Here is an 18523-nt window from a genome sequence, read left to right on the forward strand (position 1 = left end):
ATTACTAGTTTTTGCTTAATACGATACTACTGGTGATATTCCTTTGTGGGGTCACCATCTGGAAGTCTGTAGGCTGCCTTTACTTATGAACTACTCTAAATATTCTTGCATGTTACCAACTGTTTAATTTACCATACAGCAGAACATTGATTCCCAGCTCTATTGCAGCAATGCACAGCACCTTCTGCTGCCTCCTGTCTATTCCTATCTCAGAACTGCTGCACATTTCCAAGCTCTTGCAGGGTATATCTCTGTAGGCTTCATACCTTGGATGAAAAATGGTTGTCTTCACAAGCAGCACTATTAACAGCACACCTCTACATCTGTCTCAACGTCACCACTTAGCTCAGGGTTGGACTCAGCAACACCTAGATGTCCCTTCCAAGCCCCTGTGGTTCTGTGATAGGAGTACCAGCTCAAACAGAGATGCTATCATGTGTAACACACGCAAAGATACTTGGCAAGGCTTTTAGCTAAAAGCTGCATTTGCATATGGATGGCATTTATGGCCTCCAAATTAAAATAAGGCCCTTCTGGTTTTCCATCCACCCCCGCCTTGCAGGCCACACTGCTGCAGGATGTGATACGCTGCAGCTGACCTGCATTCCTTCCAAACCATTTAATTGCACAGAGCTGACCGGCATTCCTGTACCAAACCACCTCGCCAAATGCATTACAACTGCCCCAAATGGTTCCTTAACCTCCGTGTGTGTGTGTGTGTGTGTGTAAAGTGTGGAACGTGCCACGTTCCATGTGTGTCCATCCACAAAAGCAAATGATGGAGCAATGAGGGACGACTCCAGAGCAAACCTTTCCCCCTTGCCATCAACCAGCACGGGTGTTTTGTAGGGTGCTGAGATTGCCCCGAGGCCATCGCCTGGAGAACTCGGGTTAATTCATAGCAGACATCATTCAGGCTTCCTTCTTACACGTTGTGAAAATGCAATGCGAGAGGGGGGATGTGTGGGGAGAGGGGTTGGGGGGAACAGCAGAGAAAGGATGCCCGCAGAACAGACGGCACCTGCAGCACTGGGGAGCAGGGGTAGGGAAGGAAAAGGGGCTGGGGATGGAGGGAGGGTGGGAGGAACAGATGGAAGAAAGGAAAAGTGGGGAGAATGAAAAGAATAAAAGGAGAAGAGGGGGAGGGGAAGAGGAGGAAGGAAGAAAAAGAGAAAATAGGGGGGAAAAAATAAAAGAATGGAAAAAGTGAAGAAAATTGAAGAAAGGGAAAATGGAATGGGGGGGAAAAAAAGGCAAATGGGAAAAGGGAGGAAGAATAGGAGAAGGGAAGGAAAATGGAAGAGAAAATAATGAAAATAATGTAAAACGGCAAGAAAGAAACGGGCAAAAAAAAAAAAATGGAAGGGGAAAAGGGAAGGAAAAGGGGTGAGCAAGAGGGAAATGGGAGGGGAAAAGGGCGGAGAAAGGAGGGAAAAGGGGCGGAAAAAAAAGGAAAGGAAGGGGGGGGAGGGTGAAGGAGAGACCCCCGGGCGCTGCTCCGCACCAACACCGCCGAGCACGGCGCCGATCCCGACACCGGGGACGATCCCGACATCGCGGAGCGGAGCTCGACCGCATCGCAACGGAGCTGAGAGCAAAGGGAGAACCGGGCTGCAGCGGGGCCACCCCCGGAGGAAGGGAAGAGATCGAGGGCGGAGCTCGATCCCGCACCGGAGAAGGGGAGGAGGTACCTGGGTCCTTCCCCGGCTCCTCCATCACCCGGCGGCGGCCGCTGAACGGCGGTGCGGGGTAAGGCGAGGTGAGAGGCTTTGTGGGTCCGTGGGAGGGAGGGGGAACAGCGGAGAAGCAAGGAAGGAGGTGGGGAACCTTGTGCTTGCAGCCCTTGTGCTTGCAAACCGGGCCGGGGTCCGTCCATAGGCGCCTCCCGGTGCGAGAGATGCGAGCTCCGGCGTGTCCTCCGGGGAGCAGCCCTAGAGCCGGAATGGTGGGGGGGAACAGGGTAAAAGTTACCCGTTTGTGGGTGCTAGGAAGCTTGTAGGGACTTATCCGGTATAAAAACAGCAGCTTGGGTCATCCGCCGTCCGGCAGTGCGAAGATGTGTTTTTTTGTCGCAGTCTTTTTGAGCTGTTTTATGAGCAAACGGGAAAGAGCACGTAAATCAGCTCACAGACAGACGTGGGTTTCGATGTCGGTGTCGCTACCTTATGGCATTTGGGTTGCTGGCTTGAAGCCACGGTGCTTAAAGACGGGTTGATTGAGTTAGCACCACTTCTGGACACAAAAAAATCCCCAAAACAAAGCAAATAAACAAAAACCCTACCCCCCAAAGCCTGCTAGTAGCTGTGGGTCTGTAGGAACCATGGAGGCAAGTCGTCTTGCTATATCTTGTGCTGCACGTGCCCCTGATGAGCTGTAAGTATTCAGGCCCATTGCCTCGCTGTTCAGCATCTTTTTTGGGTGAGCATTGGAAGCCACTGGGCTTCATGTGCTGGTGAGGCTGTGGGTATGGCTGGATATGCCATACTGCAGCCACACCTGAGGCTTTTCCATCTGAACATGAACCCTGCTGTCAAGAGCAGGGTTTGAAAGGTCTCTCAGTGGGAGATGGTGAGAAAGAAGCAACTTGTTTCACCATTCCGCTGAGAGTTCATGAGCTGTACGGTAATTTTAATGGGTCCTTTCCACCTCAGGATATTCTGGATCCGTAAGTTTGTCATTGCATTTAGCATGTATTAACAGAGCAATTCAGTTTGTCCTATTGCCCCTCTGCCTGCTGTCTGGCCATATCACCTGTCCCCATATGGAGCTCCATAGCAGATGATGGGTGCAGCGTGTTGGGGTTATCTCTTCTTCTCATACATCCCTAAGATAGGCCTGCTGCCTCCTTGCTCTGTCTCTGTTCTGGATGAGGATGTGCAGCAGAGCTGTGTTTCCACGCTGTCTGCCTCTATTGCCTGAAGGAGCTCCGGCAGCCATCTGTGTCTCTCTGCAGGGGGGGGTGGAAGGGGAACACCTCCTGGTTTGATTCCAGCTTTATTTACAGTTTGATTTTAAATGTGTTTAAATTAAATGAACCTTGATGCTTTTGTTGAGAGTAAAGCTATGTCTGTTTCGGGCTACACTTAAATGGCAGAAGGGACATCTTCCCTTATAAAGCCATCATGATTATTATCAAGTAAAGGAAAGAAAACTTCCCATTTTTCAGATTCAAGTATTTGCAAGGAGATGGTTTACCAATACTTTCCTCCAAACTATCTAGAAAATACAGTGTTTTTGGTTTTTTTTTTTACTGTCAGTATACATTTTTGCTGCCACAGGGGGAAAAATAGTTAAAAACACATTGGGAATTAATAGATTTTGGAAGGGCACAAAGGTTTTCTTCTCAAATATGGTTGTGTCTGGGCTTGCTTTTTTTCCTGGCAGATGTATCTGCTCCTCAGAGGAGGCAGAGGAGATAGGCTTACATGGAGCAGGTGCAGGGCAAACACAAGGGAATTCATCTTTAAATGCAAATGTGGTTGTGCAGTGGAATTATGTGCACAATGGAACCATTGAGAACAAGAGAGTAGAATGTATGCATCAGGATGCTGTATTGATTTAAGATCCTTAGAGACTTTTTTTAACTGATGGGAAAAAGAAATTAATTAATTATTGTAGCAGAAATATCACATTGCTGCTTACCTGCCTGAGATGGAATTGTCATTTCCACTTCTAAAATCGAGTTCCAGAGGCATGGAGATCCTGCAGCTATTAAAGAGAAGCAAATTGCCATTCAGCTGTCACCACTTGGCGGCTGGGAAAATCCTTCATTGGGTTTGTTTTCATGTGAGCTAAGGAGCATTTACAAAGATTTGTTCTGAATATGGATGTGGTTGACTTGGGCTTTATAAATAATTATTGAGTCAAACGTGGAAATATACTTTGCTGGTGAAGCATCGTATTAGCTCTGTAATGTTTTCTCTAAGCATTTCCTTTTCAGCTTGCAGTTGAAATGCTGGCATTGTTTTTCCCTTGTTTGTACTGGAGAAAAAGACATTGTCTCATTTACCTTTTAAACTCAATACGTTACATGACCTCTCTTCCTCTCCTCCCCGTTTATTATTACAGTATCAACCTGGAACTTGTCCTTGAAAATGCAGCTGTAATCAGGAACTTCCCTTCAGCTCCCCCGTTTATAGCAATCTGTGCTCACATTGGTGAGCAGAAATCAGCCTGTGCTGCATATCTGCCTTGCATGTGCATGACAGCTCTGCTCACAACTCTAATCTGAAGTCATGCTGCTCTGCTTGTTCATCCATGAGAGCTTCTGCTATATGGATCTGGCCATAACGACTGCTGTTTTTCTTAAGAAATGGGAAATCCAGACTAATATCATATATCTATTCTGCTTAGTCTAAATGAACTCATTTGACTTTCTCTTATACTTTCAGGCAAGGTGTATGCACTAATTATGTTAAGTACTGGGATATTATCATTCAAACACCACAGTCTTCTATAGTGTCAAAGGTTTTTACTTGCTATCTGGGACCCTGAAGGTCATCCTTGTGGCATAGAGATGCATAGAGAGGCAGTGTGTCAGATGGAGGAAGATTCACTTGCTCACTTCCCTTTTGAATATGGCACATGCTGCATCACCTTCACCTCCTGCTTCCTTATAGCAACTTGATAGCACAATTTTTAGAAGGCTGAGTTTGACTGTCCCATGTATTTATTGCTTATAGTAGTTTTTTGTGTGTGTGGCATCTTCCTTAGGAAAAGGAGAACCACCTCTTACAGTCTAATTATGATAAAACAGTAGTTGCTATTTGGATGGAATGGGCCAGATCTTGGGAAGGATGCTGGCAAAGCAATTAACAGGATGCCCCCCATTAACAGGGATGTTGTGGATGAAGATGTTACTGATGCCTTGGTGTTCTTCTGAAATAACTGGCCTTGAAACAGTGGATAACTAAAGTGCCTGCTTAGATTAGGATTTAGCCATCTGGCATTAGTGCTTTATGAAGATGAATGAGTGCCATTTACGCATAACGCTGTTGCCTCCGGCTGCCTGTAGAGTGTAACACTATCTCTTCATTACACAGTGAAACTGGGTGAGTGGTTGGACCTGAACATTCCAATTAGTCTGGCTTAAATTTGCCAATCCCCAGAGGAAAGGCCAACCTGCAGCTTTATGTTATGTCCTCCTAGAGTTCAAGGAAAGCAGCTGGTATAGGAAGAGAAGTGAGCTCTCCTGATCCAGCTTAGTAAAATGGAGACTCTCAAGTATGTGTTCCTCATCTGGTTTGCTTCACCCCAGACTTTTCTTTTTGCACATGCAGTTTTTAGATGCAAATACTGCCTGTATTAAAGTTGAATAGCATGAATGTAGCTCACGTGGACACATCTGTACTGCTTAGGAGCAGGTGATAGCAAAGCTGACACTGACTACAGGACATCTCACTAAAAAAAAGCTAAAAAGGAAAAAAAAAAGGGGATAAAATGGCCTCAAATTGCACCTAGGAAGACTTGGTTTGGTTATCATGGCCTCAAATTGCACCTAGGGAGACTTGGTTTGGTTATCTGGAGTGTTTCTTCAAGGAGAGGGCCATCAAGCCTTGGAACAGGCTACCCAGGGCAATGGTGGAGTTACATATAGAAAACTGACTTCATTGCATTTTTAAGATAAGCTGTTTCTGATTTTCCTTTGTTTCTTTATTTAATGCATGTAACAAGCATTATCTTTAGGCTTTGTCAGGTTTGATGTTAAGTTACCCCACAGACTTCACGTTGAAGTGTGCTTCCAATTAAGGTGCTGTGCTATACAAGCAAAGCTTGACAGCAACAAGTATACCTACATGTTAGGTTTCAGTGGTTTCATTCACAAATATAATTTCCCTTCCGACCAACCAACCAATAAAAAAACAAATCAGAAAGCAATGAAACAAACCTGCATCCGAGGATACAGACTGAGATGTGCCCAGTATCGATTTCTTTTACTATATACAATTGTTGTGCTTTTTAACAAAGACAGGGAAGAAAAGACTTGGAAATTGAAGCTTGGAAAGATGATTTCATGCAAATTTTTTTGGTGCCATAAGAATATTTCACATGAAAGGAAACACTGTCAAACAAAGAGCAGTGCAAAGTAGACTGTAAAAAGGCATGTGTTCCCATGACACGAGGCGTGCTGGAGAAGAATAAGGTGAAGCTGAGCTTTTCAGCCTGTTAGAATGTTATAGCTTACTTATCTGCCAAGAAACTATTTTTCTGTGCAGTTAAATGATTGAACTGAAATAAAATAAAATATTCCTCGTCTTTTCTTAAGCAAAAGAAGAAAGGAAGTATGTCTCATGGCTGTCCCTGATGCCCTCCTAAGGGAGAAGCGCAGCATTGGTATTCAGGTTGGGGCAGAATAACATAAGCATTGTCCTGCCAAGCCTAATTCTAGCACAAGGGGATCTTAAATGAGTTCTACAACATTATTATTATTTTTTTTTTAAATTTACTAGATTATAAAATGAGGAGAAAATACATTAGGAAACTGGAGTAGCAGAATTGTTAATAGCAGTATCTCTTCCTATTATGATCTAGAATTATACAACCCTTTCCTGAACGTCACCCACATGTAGTTTGAAGGTGCTAGAGTTTAAGTGCATCACTCTTGGTGTGCATTGTCTTCTCCACTCACCTTAGCTATCCTGCATGATGCTTAAAAAATATCTTGACTCATTTGCTAATGAATCTGGAATGCACATAGATAATGGGGTAAGAAGCACAGAATAAAAAAGAGTTATCATTGTAATTAACTCAGGCAAGGCAAGGTTGACCAGCTCGTGTCCCTTCTGCTGTGATGGGGTCTTGTATGTTGCAGAGTGAGAAACTGAATTAATGATGAGGCAATTGGCCACAAAGGCCACATGCTTGTCCATTTGGTTCCCAAAGTAAATCTCTTTGCTTTTGCTGTATTGAAGAAATGTACTGCAGTGAGAGCCATTCCCCATTTCTGGCAGCAATCAATATGGTCTGGAGATAGGAACGTATAGAGGTACTCTCATATGCCATATCTCCTATATATATATATATATATATATATATCTCCCAGCACACTGGGACACTCCAGCATCCCAGGATACACTCCATACACTGTCATCCTGGAATGGAATGTTACTTACATAGGAGCTTTCCCTTGAATTTATAATTAAAGCTAACATGAAGCGAAAAAAAAAAGAAACAGTCACCATGGGACTAAATGCAGGATTATATATTTTGGCAGGCAAATGTAAATGAGGCAAGTTCTAAGTTGCTGATTTTTAATACAGTATTTGAATGCTGTAAACTTAAGAGAGTACCCTTTGGCATTAGTATTTTCCCAAGACATTCTTGAAATTAATTGAATAGGCCACAGTGGGACTACACAAAGGTGAGATTCTAATGGATGATTATTGAGTCAGGCTGAGGAATTTAAATGAGAACATGAAAGATACAAGAAAATGAAAAATACCTTTTCCTGATCCTTACATTAGATAGCAAGCAAAAAAAAAAAGCCAGCCTTCAAAATATGTTGAGCAAGATATCTCACATTATTTGGCTTGTTGAGCCAACACTTATAAATGAAATGTGTTCTTCAGTGACAAAAAGAAAAAGAAATTGGGAGGATTTATAGGGGTGGTGTACTGATTAAATTAATTTCAGGCTTTTTTCTGTGATCCGTGAATCACAGAAGATGTGAGCTGCTGAAGATGAGTAAGGTCGTTGAATGGCGCTAAAGAGGCAAACAAAAGCCAAGGTTTGAGTTCCATGTTGTGGAACTGCAGTGTCAGACTGTGTGATTTAATTTAACTGATTTTACCCACAGCAGAAACATCTTCTGAAGGAATTCTGCTCCCGTGCTACAGCGCCCAGTGCTGCTGCCACTGATTCAGTGGAAAAAAAGAGAGAGACCTGAGTTTCTGATTTTTAAATGAGAGCGCAGTGAGTCACATCTGCTCTATTAAAACTGTTGACACAGAATTCCCCACCTCCCCCCCCAAGCCAACACATGGCTTGGAAAGAGTGAGCTCCGCTATGCTTGATTTCATCCTAACATGAGAGTTGGAGCCTACGTTAGCAGTGGTGCTTGAAATAAGCCTTTTTGCTGCTCCATCTTACGTTAGGGCCAAGTTTCTGGTTCCCTGTGGATGCCATTACTAGGATTTTTACACGAGAACTAGGCTACCAAAAAGAAGGCATCTTTTTTATTATTTGTGTAGCTCAGGAACTCGCAGCAGCTCTACAGATGTTGAATACTTATTACTTTTGCCAAAATACTTTAGAAGTTGTGAACGATTTTATGGCAAAGTGCTTTTAGAACTGTACCTGGAGTAAACTGTTGTTAAAGCAATATGTCATGCATGTTTGTATGTATCCCTTTCTTCTCAAGCTGATTGGGAATGGTACGTCACCACTACTTTTCTCAGCGCTATGTTTATGTGATATGTGAGCTGTGCACCCCCAGAAGCCATTGAAGATATAATAGTTGAAGTTTAATTTTTCAGTGTGTTTTACATACAGAAGAGGTCATTGCGTTGACTAATGGTTTACGGTCCATTGCGGGACTTGATATAGAGTGCATAAACGCAAAGCAAGACTGTTAATATTCAGATATTTATTCCTTCTTATGTGACAGTGTTACTGAGTAGTTGTGTAAAGCTGTTTCTTTGCTTGTGTTAGTAGAGTACTGATGGCATCAAATAATATAGGAGTCCAGTCAGCCGACATCCCAGTTGCCATTTAATAGTTTGCCTCCTGTACTAAGGATAAGAAATAAGCATTGTCTTTAATGTGGAGTGTGCTGTGTTTCAGTCGCTGGTTTTCTTTGAAATAATGATGTGAACTGCAAGTAATCTTGACCTGAAGTAGAGCAGCATTTTATGTCTCTCTTTCAGTGTTCCAAGCAACCACGACTTGATGCATGTAAGTCTTTGGTTCAGCCTCAAATCTAAGTTTAATGGAGGATTTACAGAAATGTTGAACAGCGCTAGTACTTGTACATGATTGATGCAGTGTTCTATATATATTTTACAGTTCTGCATTATAAATTATTTGGTGTTTTAGTATTAAAAACAGATGACAACCTATAGCTTCAACATTATGTATGCATAGAAGATGGATATATACCCATACATAATCTCTGGATTTGATTGTTGAACCTCTATGCTATATTAAAATGTATTATTCATTTCTGCCAACAGCCATGAGTCAATGGAAAATAATGAGCGCAATCACTTGAAAAATGCGCATTCACGATTTGCTTGTATTCATCTCAAAGTTCAGGCTGCAGATGTGTAACCATTCATTTTACTGTTCTCAGTGATGCGTGTAAGCCTCTTGAGTATTCACATGTATGAACCTCCTGCATTACCACTGATATTTAAAGTAGAACAGATAGGTACGATGAAATAAAATGCCTTTGTGCCGTAGAATTTACTGATTTGGGGGGCAGCTATTGAAAAAGAACTGACTAAGAAAACAGAAACAACAAAAAAACAGCACTAGATCATCACTCAACCTGGCTTTCTTAGTTCAGCAACAGTATTTACACTTGTAAGGTCATAAGTTTCATTTCTAGTGGGGTTTTCTTGTAGTCACAAATACATGGTCTTTTTCTCAGCGAAGTCACACTTAAGAGGAGAAAGTGCCTTCTTTCCTATTTTTTTCAGGAAGTACAGGAAAAAGATTGCATTATCTTTAAGGCTTGCTTTGTTAAGATAATTTTTTAAATTTTTGTTTAATTTTTTTTTTTTTCTAACTAATTTCACATTTCTGAAGTGACCGAGGAATGCTAATTCTCAACATTTCTGCTCAATCATCATTTTCCAGGGAGAGTTTCACCATATGCAGTCTTCTGGTCTGTGTGCATTAGTTTAACCCACATTTAGGGTTAGTATTAAATTACTGACGCTCAAAGCAAAGATATTTGAAGACTTCCTTGAAGATTCCTTGTTTAAGAAAATGTTTTCAAAGCACAGAGGAATACAATGAACGAGTTACCACTTGTCCAATTACAGTGTGAGACTTTATACACCCAAAGCTCCAGAATCCATCAGTGGCAGATTTCCCACCATTACACACATGTTTTATTACCAATTAAGCCGGATTGTGCTCCTGGTATAATTTATTCTTATTCATATCTTGGTATGAAATGTCATTAATTTTTCCCTTGGTTTGGCTGTATGTTTTAGTTTTAGTCCCTTAGCTTTTTTGCACTGTTGTTTTTTCACTATTTCAATAAGCAAATAAAAAAAAAAAAAAAAAAACATGAACAGAATTTATCAGTGAAATCCTGCAGTTCCAGAATGTTTTTTTTTAATTTGTTTTGGGTTTTTTTGCTTACAAGGGCTGCACAGTGTGATTAATCATAAATCCAGCCTTATGAGAACCTGCAAAAGAAAACAGCGCACTATCAGCCCATTGCAATAATCTTGGCTCTTGAAACGTGGCCTTGGCATGCAAGAGAAAACAAACAAATAACAGCTATTTTTCTTCATTCTGAATTTTAGAAACATGTTAGGATTGATTGCTGTGGCAGGGAAGAAAGCAAAGTGATGTTTGAACCACAAGTATAGTGTAATGCAACGTCCCCTATGTGCATTTTAGACTTCCAGCTGCAGCATGAAAAATGCAAGTTTCACCAGGACCAACAGCCACAAAAATTCCTTTCTCCTAAATGGTGAAACCAAGCAGTAAGCTTGAAAAATTAGAATACTTACAAAGTCTTCTAATAATATTTGCTGATCAATTTTTTTTTCCACCTGGATGGCGGCATAATACATCGCCCCTGAAATAAACTGCTTCCACAGCATGGAGAAAGTGAATAAAATTGCCAGTATTGCATACAGATCAGCATCATTCTGCAGAGAGATGTTATCCTCTTTCTTGCTTTGAAAACTAAATTTAGTGTACGTTAAGGAATTGATTGTCTTTTTCTTTGTGCATCCCACACTCACATCCTATAAGGTGCCCCTTATTGGCTGAAGGATATGGTGAGGTGCAGCCATTGCCAGAACTGTTATGTCCATCACTGGTAAAACCATGAGTATAACCAGCACCTCCTCTTTCTTATACTCAGAGCTTTTTGAAGTTCTAAACAGAAAAGTGAATGCATCCGTGACTTGTAGGGCCTCGGTTCCTGTTCTCTTAGTTCACATTCTGAGCCTGCTTGATTTGGCAGTGCTGTTTTGCAGGCTGGCAAGGATCTCGGTAACTTTAGCAGCAAATCTGTTCAGCTTAAGCCTGAATTCTAGGTTCCGTGGTACATTAGACAGTGTATGATATTCAGTAGAATTACTTGTTGTGTGCTACGTTTTTAGAGAATTTGTACAAGCTTTAACTAACTTGTGCATAAGTAGGAGGTTAAGTCAACTGCGAGAAGATAAAACTGAGGTTTAATGAGTATTTTTGGTAATGGGCTCTGTCACCATTTGAATCTACCCATTAGAGGATTATTGATTTAACAGTTACATCTCTACAGGACTGACCTCTTACTGAAATTATACCATAAGTCATAAGCTTAGTATTTTCTTTATTGGAAAATTCAGCAATTCCTGTGTCTTTGCATGTGTGTTGCATCAACAACAGGTTGATGGTTGGACTTGGTGATCTTCATTTACAATCTTGATGACTCTATGATTCACTGTCAATTAAATTCTACTTCAAATGCCATACGGGATTTTATTTTCTACATATAGTAACTATTAAACAAAAGTATTTGAGGATTTACTTGAACTTTCCATCAGATTAAATCAGATGTGAATAATATAGTGGTTGGCAAAAGACTGTTTCCTTAACCATAATTGATATTAAAGGCTTAAATTTTAATTCTCAGAATGTCATCATGGTTGCTTTTTCATTAGGTGATAATATTATGTTTTATAGTTGCAGGTTTGAGATAAAGAAGTAAGCACATTAACCTTTCCTAAGTAACAGATGCTATAGTAACCCAAGATGAACAAGCCTTGTGGGTGGAAAGGAGAGGCTTTATATATTTAAAATGAGCACATAGTATGTTTCAATTGATGCCTGAAATCTGGTAAGCATCTGAATTGTTTCCATGACATTAAGAAATACAAAGATAATCAAAGCTTCTCATTCATATTTACATTCCCTTCATTAACTCTAAGGGGAAAGCTACTTGAATATGATCAGTAAATATTCAAACAGACAAGAATGTAAAGGGAGATATTGCAGAACAAACGAAGAGTCATTTGCTTCTGAAGAACATCACTTCAGTTTAATGCATTCAAATAAAATGACATGATGACATGGTTAGAGTATGTTAACAATATTAAGTCCTAGAAGGATTTGTGATACTACAACACAGTCTGAAGCATTAACCATTTTTTCTTACCTTTTAGGGCTCCCAAAGTTTTTTTCTAATTATGTGTAATAACATTTTTTTTCTATTACTTGTCCTGCTCAGTGTCTGGTTTGTCTCTAGCTGACTGAACCTCTCTTGTACGAGTTTGTTCTATTTACTTTTCTTCCTTCAGTGCAAGCCAAGAAAAATATATCATGCAAAGGAAATTATCTGTCCAGTCGACTTTAAAATATAAAAATATAAAGGGGAAAGCTCAACAGGAGCAGGATATTTTAAAGAGTGAAGCTGAATTTTAAAGAACAACTTGTAGCAAGAAAAAAAATGAGAATCTAACAGGCTGAAAAATGGTGTGATTTATTTCAATGAAGGAATAATTTCTGAGTCTGGGACTGCTTTATCCCTTATCACATTTATTCAGAAGTTTTCCTGAGTTTAAAAGTTCACAGCAGCAATTTATAAACAGTATGGCACTTCTAAAGCAAGTCAAAGTAAAAGCAGTGCTTTTAATCAACGCACAGTTATCATTGTTGCTCAAGCTACTCTGATAGGGCAGAAAGAAGGAATGCAGCAAAGCACAATGGTTTTCCAAAATAATCCTAAAATATACAAATTTTAAGATTTAAGATTTAAGAAGTCTTTGCATTCCAGACATGCAGGAACACTCCACCTGCAGCCCTGCAGTGGTACAAATACTGAGCATGATGAACTCAGCGCATATTCGGTGCAGATTTTTAGATGAGAACAAATTGACATTCTTATTCCTCATGTTTTTTGTTTGTTTCTTTGTTTTTTAAGCACTGAACTCCATGTAACTTATTCCAGAAGCAAAGACTTACCCTAACAATGACACCTAAGCTCCACTTCTTCATTAATAGCTGTGTGACTAGGACTTTACCCAACGTGGGGCAAGGAGTATCTACTTGATTATTGCCAGTTACTTCCATCTTACTTGTCTAAATACTTCTGCACTTAGTGCTTTAATAAACAGCCATCATATTTAATGCTAAAAGACAGCAAGTCCACTTCCTCCTTCTCAAATAAAGCAGCAATTTAGCAGCAGTGTGATGAATATTCAGGTTACCAAGTGATCTGACTGACTGAAGAGTTGTTAGTGAGGAACACAACTCGAAAGGCACTTATACAGTGAGAATCACTCCAGATTTCTCATAATAAAACAGTCCTTTCCTCCTCATAGTTTTATATTTCCTTCAAGATTGATGCAGAAAGAAAACTGGACTCTGATCATTAAACCAGAATGCATGCACTGGAGCTTTCTGGAATGAGGCCTAGAAAAATAAGTATGTTTGTTTCAATCAACCTTGAAAGGGAAACCTTTGGAGCTGGAAGTCAGTGTTTGTTATTCTAAAACTGAAACAGCACATGTGATTCCAGCTAGAAGAAAAGCTAATGTGGTGTCTGCTTAGTACTAATGAAAAGATCAAAATAAATAGAGGTCGACTGATTTGTCAAAAATGAGGTGTTTGGCAACGTTTGGTTAGCTTTTCCCTTTGAACTACTGCATGCCCATTAGCTCTTAATATGATGTACTGTATAGTTGTGCAACATTAGCATTCTTGCTACACCATAAGAAGCTCATGAGGCAATTGTTCCAGATATTTCCCACCAGCTGAATTTTTTTGTGGCCTTTAAGGTTCACAGAACTGCAGAACAAAACCAGAACAAGCAACTCACCTCTGCAAATGACAGCTATAAATGTATATAGAAATGGAGGGGAAGACTAGTCAGCAAACTCACTACAGCACACAGCGGTATTACATGCTACACTGTACTACATCCATGACAGTCATGGATGGTTCAAAAAGGGCCTGCAAATGGCAATGAGCTTCTGCTTCTCCCTTTAAACTGTTCTATGAGTATATTAACTTCATGTTATCTTTAGTTATGATTTGCATTTTCGATCCACCCTCCACATTTAAATCATGGAAGGGGGATCTATAATGCTGAAGCATTTCTGGTCGATGTAGAGAGTACTAGTATGGGAGAAATACTGATTTGATTTAAAATACCTTGTCAATTAAAAATCCAGCAATCTAAGTGTACAAGAAATGAGATTGGTTGGTTGTTCTGGGCCAAGATGTTTAGCCAGCTTTGAATCCACCTTCATTTCTTCACATTTAATCAGATTTCTATGAGGATGTGAGGCCCAATCCGAAATGCTGCATCCTGTTTGTTGGAGTGGACTTTTACTTGAGCTTTGAGGTGATCCTTGTCTATTCACCATAACTCTTGGACTCCAGGGTTGTAATTCATGGGATTCTTCCAAATAGATTTCTGAAGAGGTGCACAGATTAGTATAGCTGGATGTTATTAACAGTTACTTCTATTACTTTTTTTTTTTATTTCCAGTTATTTTTCTAGCATGTAAATTTGTGTGAAATGAAATGAAAGAAAATAGGTTGCTCCAAAATCAATGCCTCCTATTTATTTCCTTGAAAAATGCCGTCGTATTTCAAACTCTTACTGGATGTCATAATGCTGATAATGTCAGGTATCCATCAGAGACAACTAAAACCAAACCAGAGATAAATACTGATTTTGCACTCCTCCATATACATTTTTTTTACAGATTGTGACATTTTCAGTACTTGCCATTTTACTATCCCTCTTAGGGATGGAAGTATTCAACAAAAGAACAAAAAAAAGAGAGAATAGAGATTAAATACTTTTTAGAGTTCACAGAAACAGGAATACCCATCTAAATAATTGTGGGCATAACAATTATATAAACAAGCTGCATGTACTTCTCATTGCATTGTGCTGCTCATGACCAAGATATCCTGTTTGTTCTGCCTGTTATAAGAAGAAGAAAAAGAAGTTATTCATGAAAGCAATTCTTTACAGTGTTTCAGAAGTTTCAGAAGGAAGCTGGAGCTGGTAAACACATGTTCTTATGGGAAATTGCCATAATCTTGACTATATCCCAGCAGGCTCTGAAAATATTTCTCACAAAGTCCCTTCTATAAAATCTAGAACATATGTACAACAGATTATGTTTCATGTCCTTTTAAGGAGCTTGCTTGATTAACACAGAAGTCCTTGCATTTCCTCTGAAATAGCTGCCTTTTCCTACAGGTATTATGCAGTTTTGTTTTCTGTCCTATTCTGTACCTTCATAACCCTGTGAAAGAGGCTGTGAGGGTTCACATCCAGACCCTATATTCACATCCAGACCCTATATTGCTACTGCAGTATTCCCAGCACAGAGCGGTAAATGTGTTTCATTCTGTTCATGTCGTTAAACTACTGTCGTTCTTCCAGGACAATTACCAGACAAGTCAATATGGTGTTATTTCTTACTTGGTTATAAGAGGTTTTGAAATTGATCTTACTTTTTCTTTTATTACTATTGATTGATACATCAAAATGAACGCAAACAGGTCAACACAGCTCCAGAGCTAATTGTCACCCAGTTCAATCAGGGGCATATAAAACTGGGCCATTAAAAACATAAAGAATTCATACATTTCTGGACTGGGAACACTAATGTTGATGAAAATTATTAAAAGCTTCACCATTCGAGCAATGCAGTTCACTCTTTATAATCTAAAATGGACAGTGTGATTCTCTCAGCTGTTCTTTCTTTGCAGCCTCTTTTCTGAGTTTTCATAATCTCACATCTAACAAGATGAGATACGGAAACATTCTGAATGCAACTGGAGGAAAATGATACACAGAAAACATCTTAAAAACAAATTCTAAGTGCAGCCTTTTCGTATATCAAAGTGCACACCCAGCAATTAGTCTTCCTGCAGAGCTCTGTGATCATTATTGTCCACTGTAAGTGCCTATTTTTACTAAAACTAGGATGGTAACAAGAACTCTGCTAGGGCCAAGTGTGTTGTGTCTTGAGTGCATGCATCAACTCCTCTCTACCTATAGATAAAACAGGCATCCCTCATCATCTTCCCAACACAGGAGCAGTGCTGATTGATTAAAACTTGTGCACGTTAAATCATAGAATCATAAATTCATAAAATCAGAATGGCTTATGTCAGAGGGGGCTGCAGAGGTCATGGTCCTCCAACACAATAGTGAACTGGGAGAGAAGGAGAGCACTTCTGTTTGGTATTATTTACTACATTTGTGCATGGATACAGACTGCCTTTGTTCTGATTTACCAGCGTTCTACTCTTATGTTAGAGGGAACAACTGCACAAAATGCAGAAATATACATAAATATATATATATATTAGAGCTTTAATGAGCTCACAGAAATTTATAACCAGTGTCCTCCATGCCACAGAGGGTAAGACTAGTTTTTAAACCATTGTGCTTTCCTTTACCACAAGCAAAATATTGCAGCAGTATTTTTAACTTTTTGGATGTCGTTTGGCCACAATGACTTGCTACTACAGTTGGAAACTAGACCACAGACATCCTACTGCTAAATTTAAAATCTATCTCTTGGGTTCTACTCCGCACTATAAATTACTTAAACAAATAGAAAAACTCCTTTTCATTTGGGCTTCTGCTACTTCCCATCCAGGATTCTACTCTCCAGACAGCTATTCAAATTCCCTTGCTTCATTACACGTGACTCTTTTTAAAGCCCAGGATTTTAAGTGCTCTGCCTAAAGGACTCTGACTGCTTTAGAGGGTGTCACTGTTAATTAAGGACACATGGGAAGGAAGTGAAGGAGCCAATAACAGCCTTGTTATCTGGAAAAGTCGAAAGCATACATGGACAAGGGTGACAAAAATTAGAGCTAGATAAGGAAATGTTTGCTGCTGGGAGAAAACCATCACGTGCCTTTTTGTTCAAGCTTATGAAGAAGCTGCGTGACTCAAAAAGCAGCCTCAAGTGGATGGAAAATTGGGACAATGATGTCAGAGTTTCACATTAATAAGAATGGTTTTTTCAGAGCTGCTAAAAACACATTTCACTTTAGTTCTGTGTACTCACACTTCGCTGAACGAGGAGCATAGCGAAGGTAGTGAGAAGCAAGGGATTTAATAAAGACGGGCAGAGGACTTAGTGATAAAAACAGAATGGAGCAACAATCAGTATTTCTTGATTTGCAGTAAGAGTTTTAATCACTGGTAGCTTTGTTTTTGCTCCACACCAACTACATTTCTGCTCAGTGCAGCAATAAGGGAAGACAGAAAGACTACTCTGACCTGCTCTTAGCTGGTTTCCAGTTCTGTCTCCTAGTTGCTAGACCTTAGATGTGAAATACGTAACCATATCGCTCAGGAGGACCTCTAAAACGCACTGTAATTTAAGATGAATCAACTGAGTGCTCATCATGCAGGGAAATGCTGATCTCTCACCACTGAATAATCTTCTTCATTTCCATTTCCCCAATTCCCCTGCCTCCACTTAGATAACTTGCATGTCACTCCCAAGCCCTTCTGTAATAGGTTTTGGGCCTACCAGAAGGAGCTGCTATATTAAAATCACAGAATCACAAAAATCTGTCCAAATAGTACAATTTTTATGGGTTTTTTTGGTTGTTTTGCTGTTGTTAGTGCTGTTTTTTTCTCCAAAAAAAATTATAACAGGCAACATTTCTGCTTCTAGATCTAGGAGGGTGTCAGGGAATAAACTGAGAAACTAAGGATGCATCTATTTACAGAGGAGGAAAAACACTAAATGAGAGCATTTGGCAGACAGCAGCTTAGCTTCACAAGCAAATATTTAGTTATCTGCAACTGACAAGTAAGCAGAAACACTGATTGGTTAGGTTTGCTTTAAAATATGGGCAAGCAATTCAGCATTAATGCTATAATGTTTACTTTTAAGTAAACAATACTGTCATAGAAAAGTCTGTGCTTGTGGATAGTAGCACTATAATTCCTTGTTTTATTAACATAATTTTTTGCATCTATAAAGCCCATTGTCAGCCTTGGCATGCAACCAAACTACAAGTGTAGTCACTTTACTGGAAATAAATGCAATTGGCTAATGTTGTAAGACTGATATTTCAGTATTCCAACAAAGAAGTGCATGTCCTGCTACCTCATTTTCCCACATATACATGCACTGAGATAAGCAACCATGCTGCAGGTAGGGTCTTTCCCAGCTCCTATATACTATATACTATATTGTATATATTATATATATAATATATATATGATATATGAACCAGAAAATCCTTGTTTTTTCCTGTTTTATATAATATAATATAATATAATATAATATAATATAATATAATATAATATAATATAATATAATATAATATAATATAATATAATATAATATAATAT

The 18523-nt window shown here is 39.6% G+C and overlaps 1 protein-coding gene across 2 annotated transcripts in view; it reads left to right on the forward strand.

The window, feature by feature from the left end:
• The first annotated feature begins 1445 nt into the window (after nucleotides 1–1445).
• Nucleotides 1446–18523, forward strand: part of SNCAIP (synuclein alpha interacting protein) — a 57652-nt gene continuing 40574 nt past the window's right edge. Inside the window, exon 1 of one of the 2 annotated variants that reach the window (XM_015850066.2) lies at nucleotides 1446–1759. The gene's annotated coding sequence lies outside the window, so the exon portion shown is untranslated. The remainder of the gene's footprint in view (nucleotides 1760–18523) is intronic. The other variant, XM_015850067.2, reaches the window with a different exon arrangement.

Source organism: Coturnix japonica, chromosome Z (genome assembly GCF_001577835.2).
Source record: "Coturnix japonica isolate 7356 chromosome Z, Coturnix japonica 2.1, whole genome shotgun sequence".
NCBI lineage: Eukaryota > Metazoa > Chordata > Aves > Galliformes > Phasianidae > Coturnix > Coturnix japonica.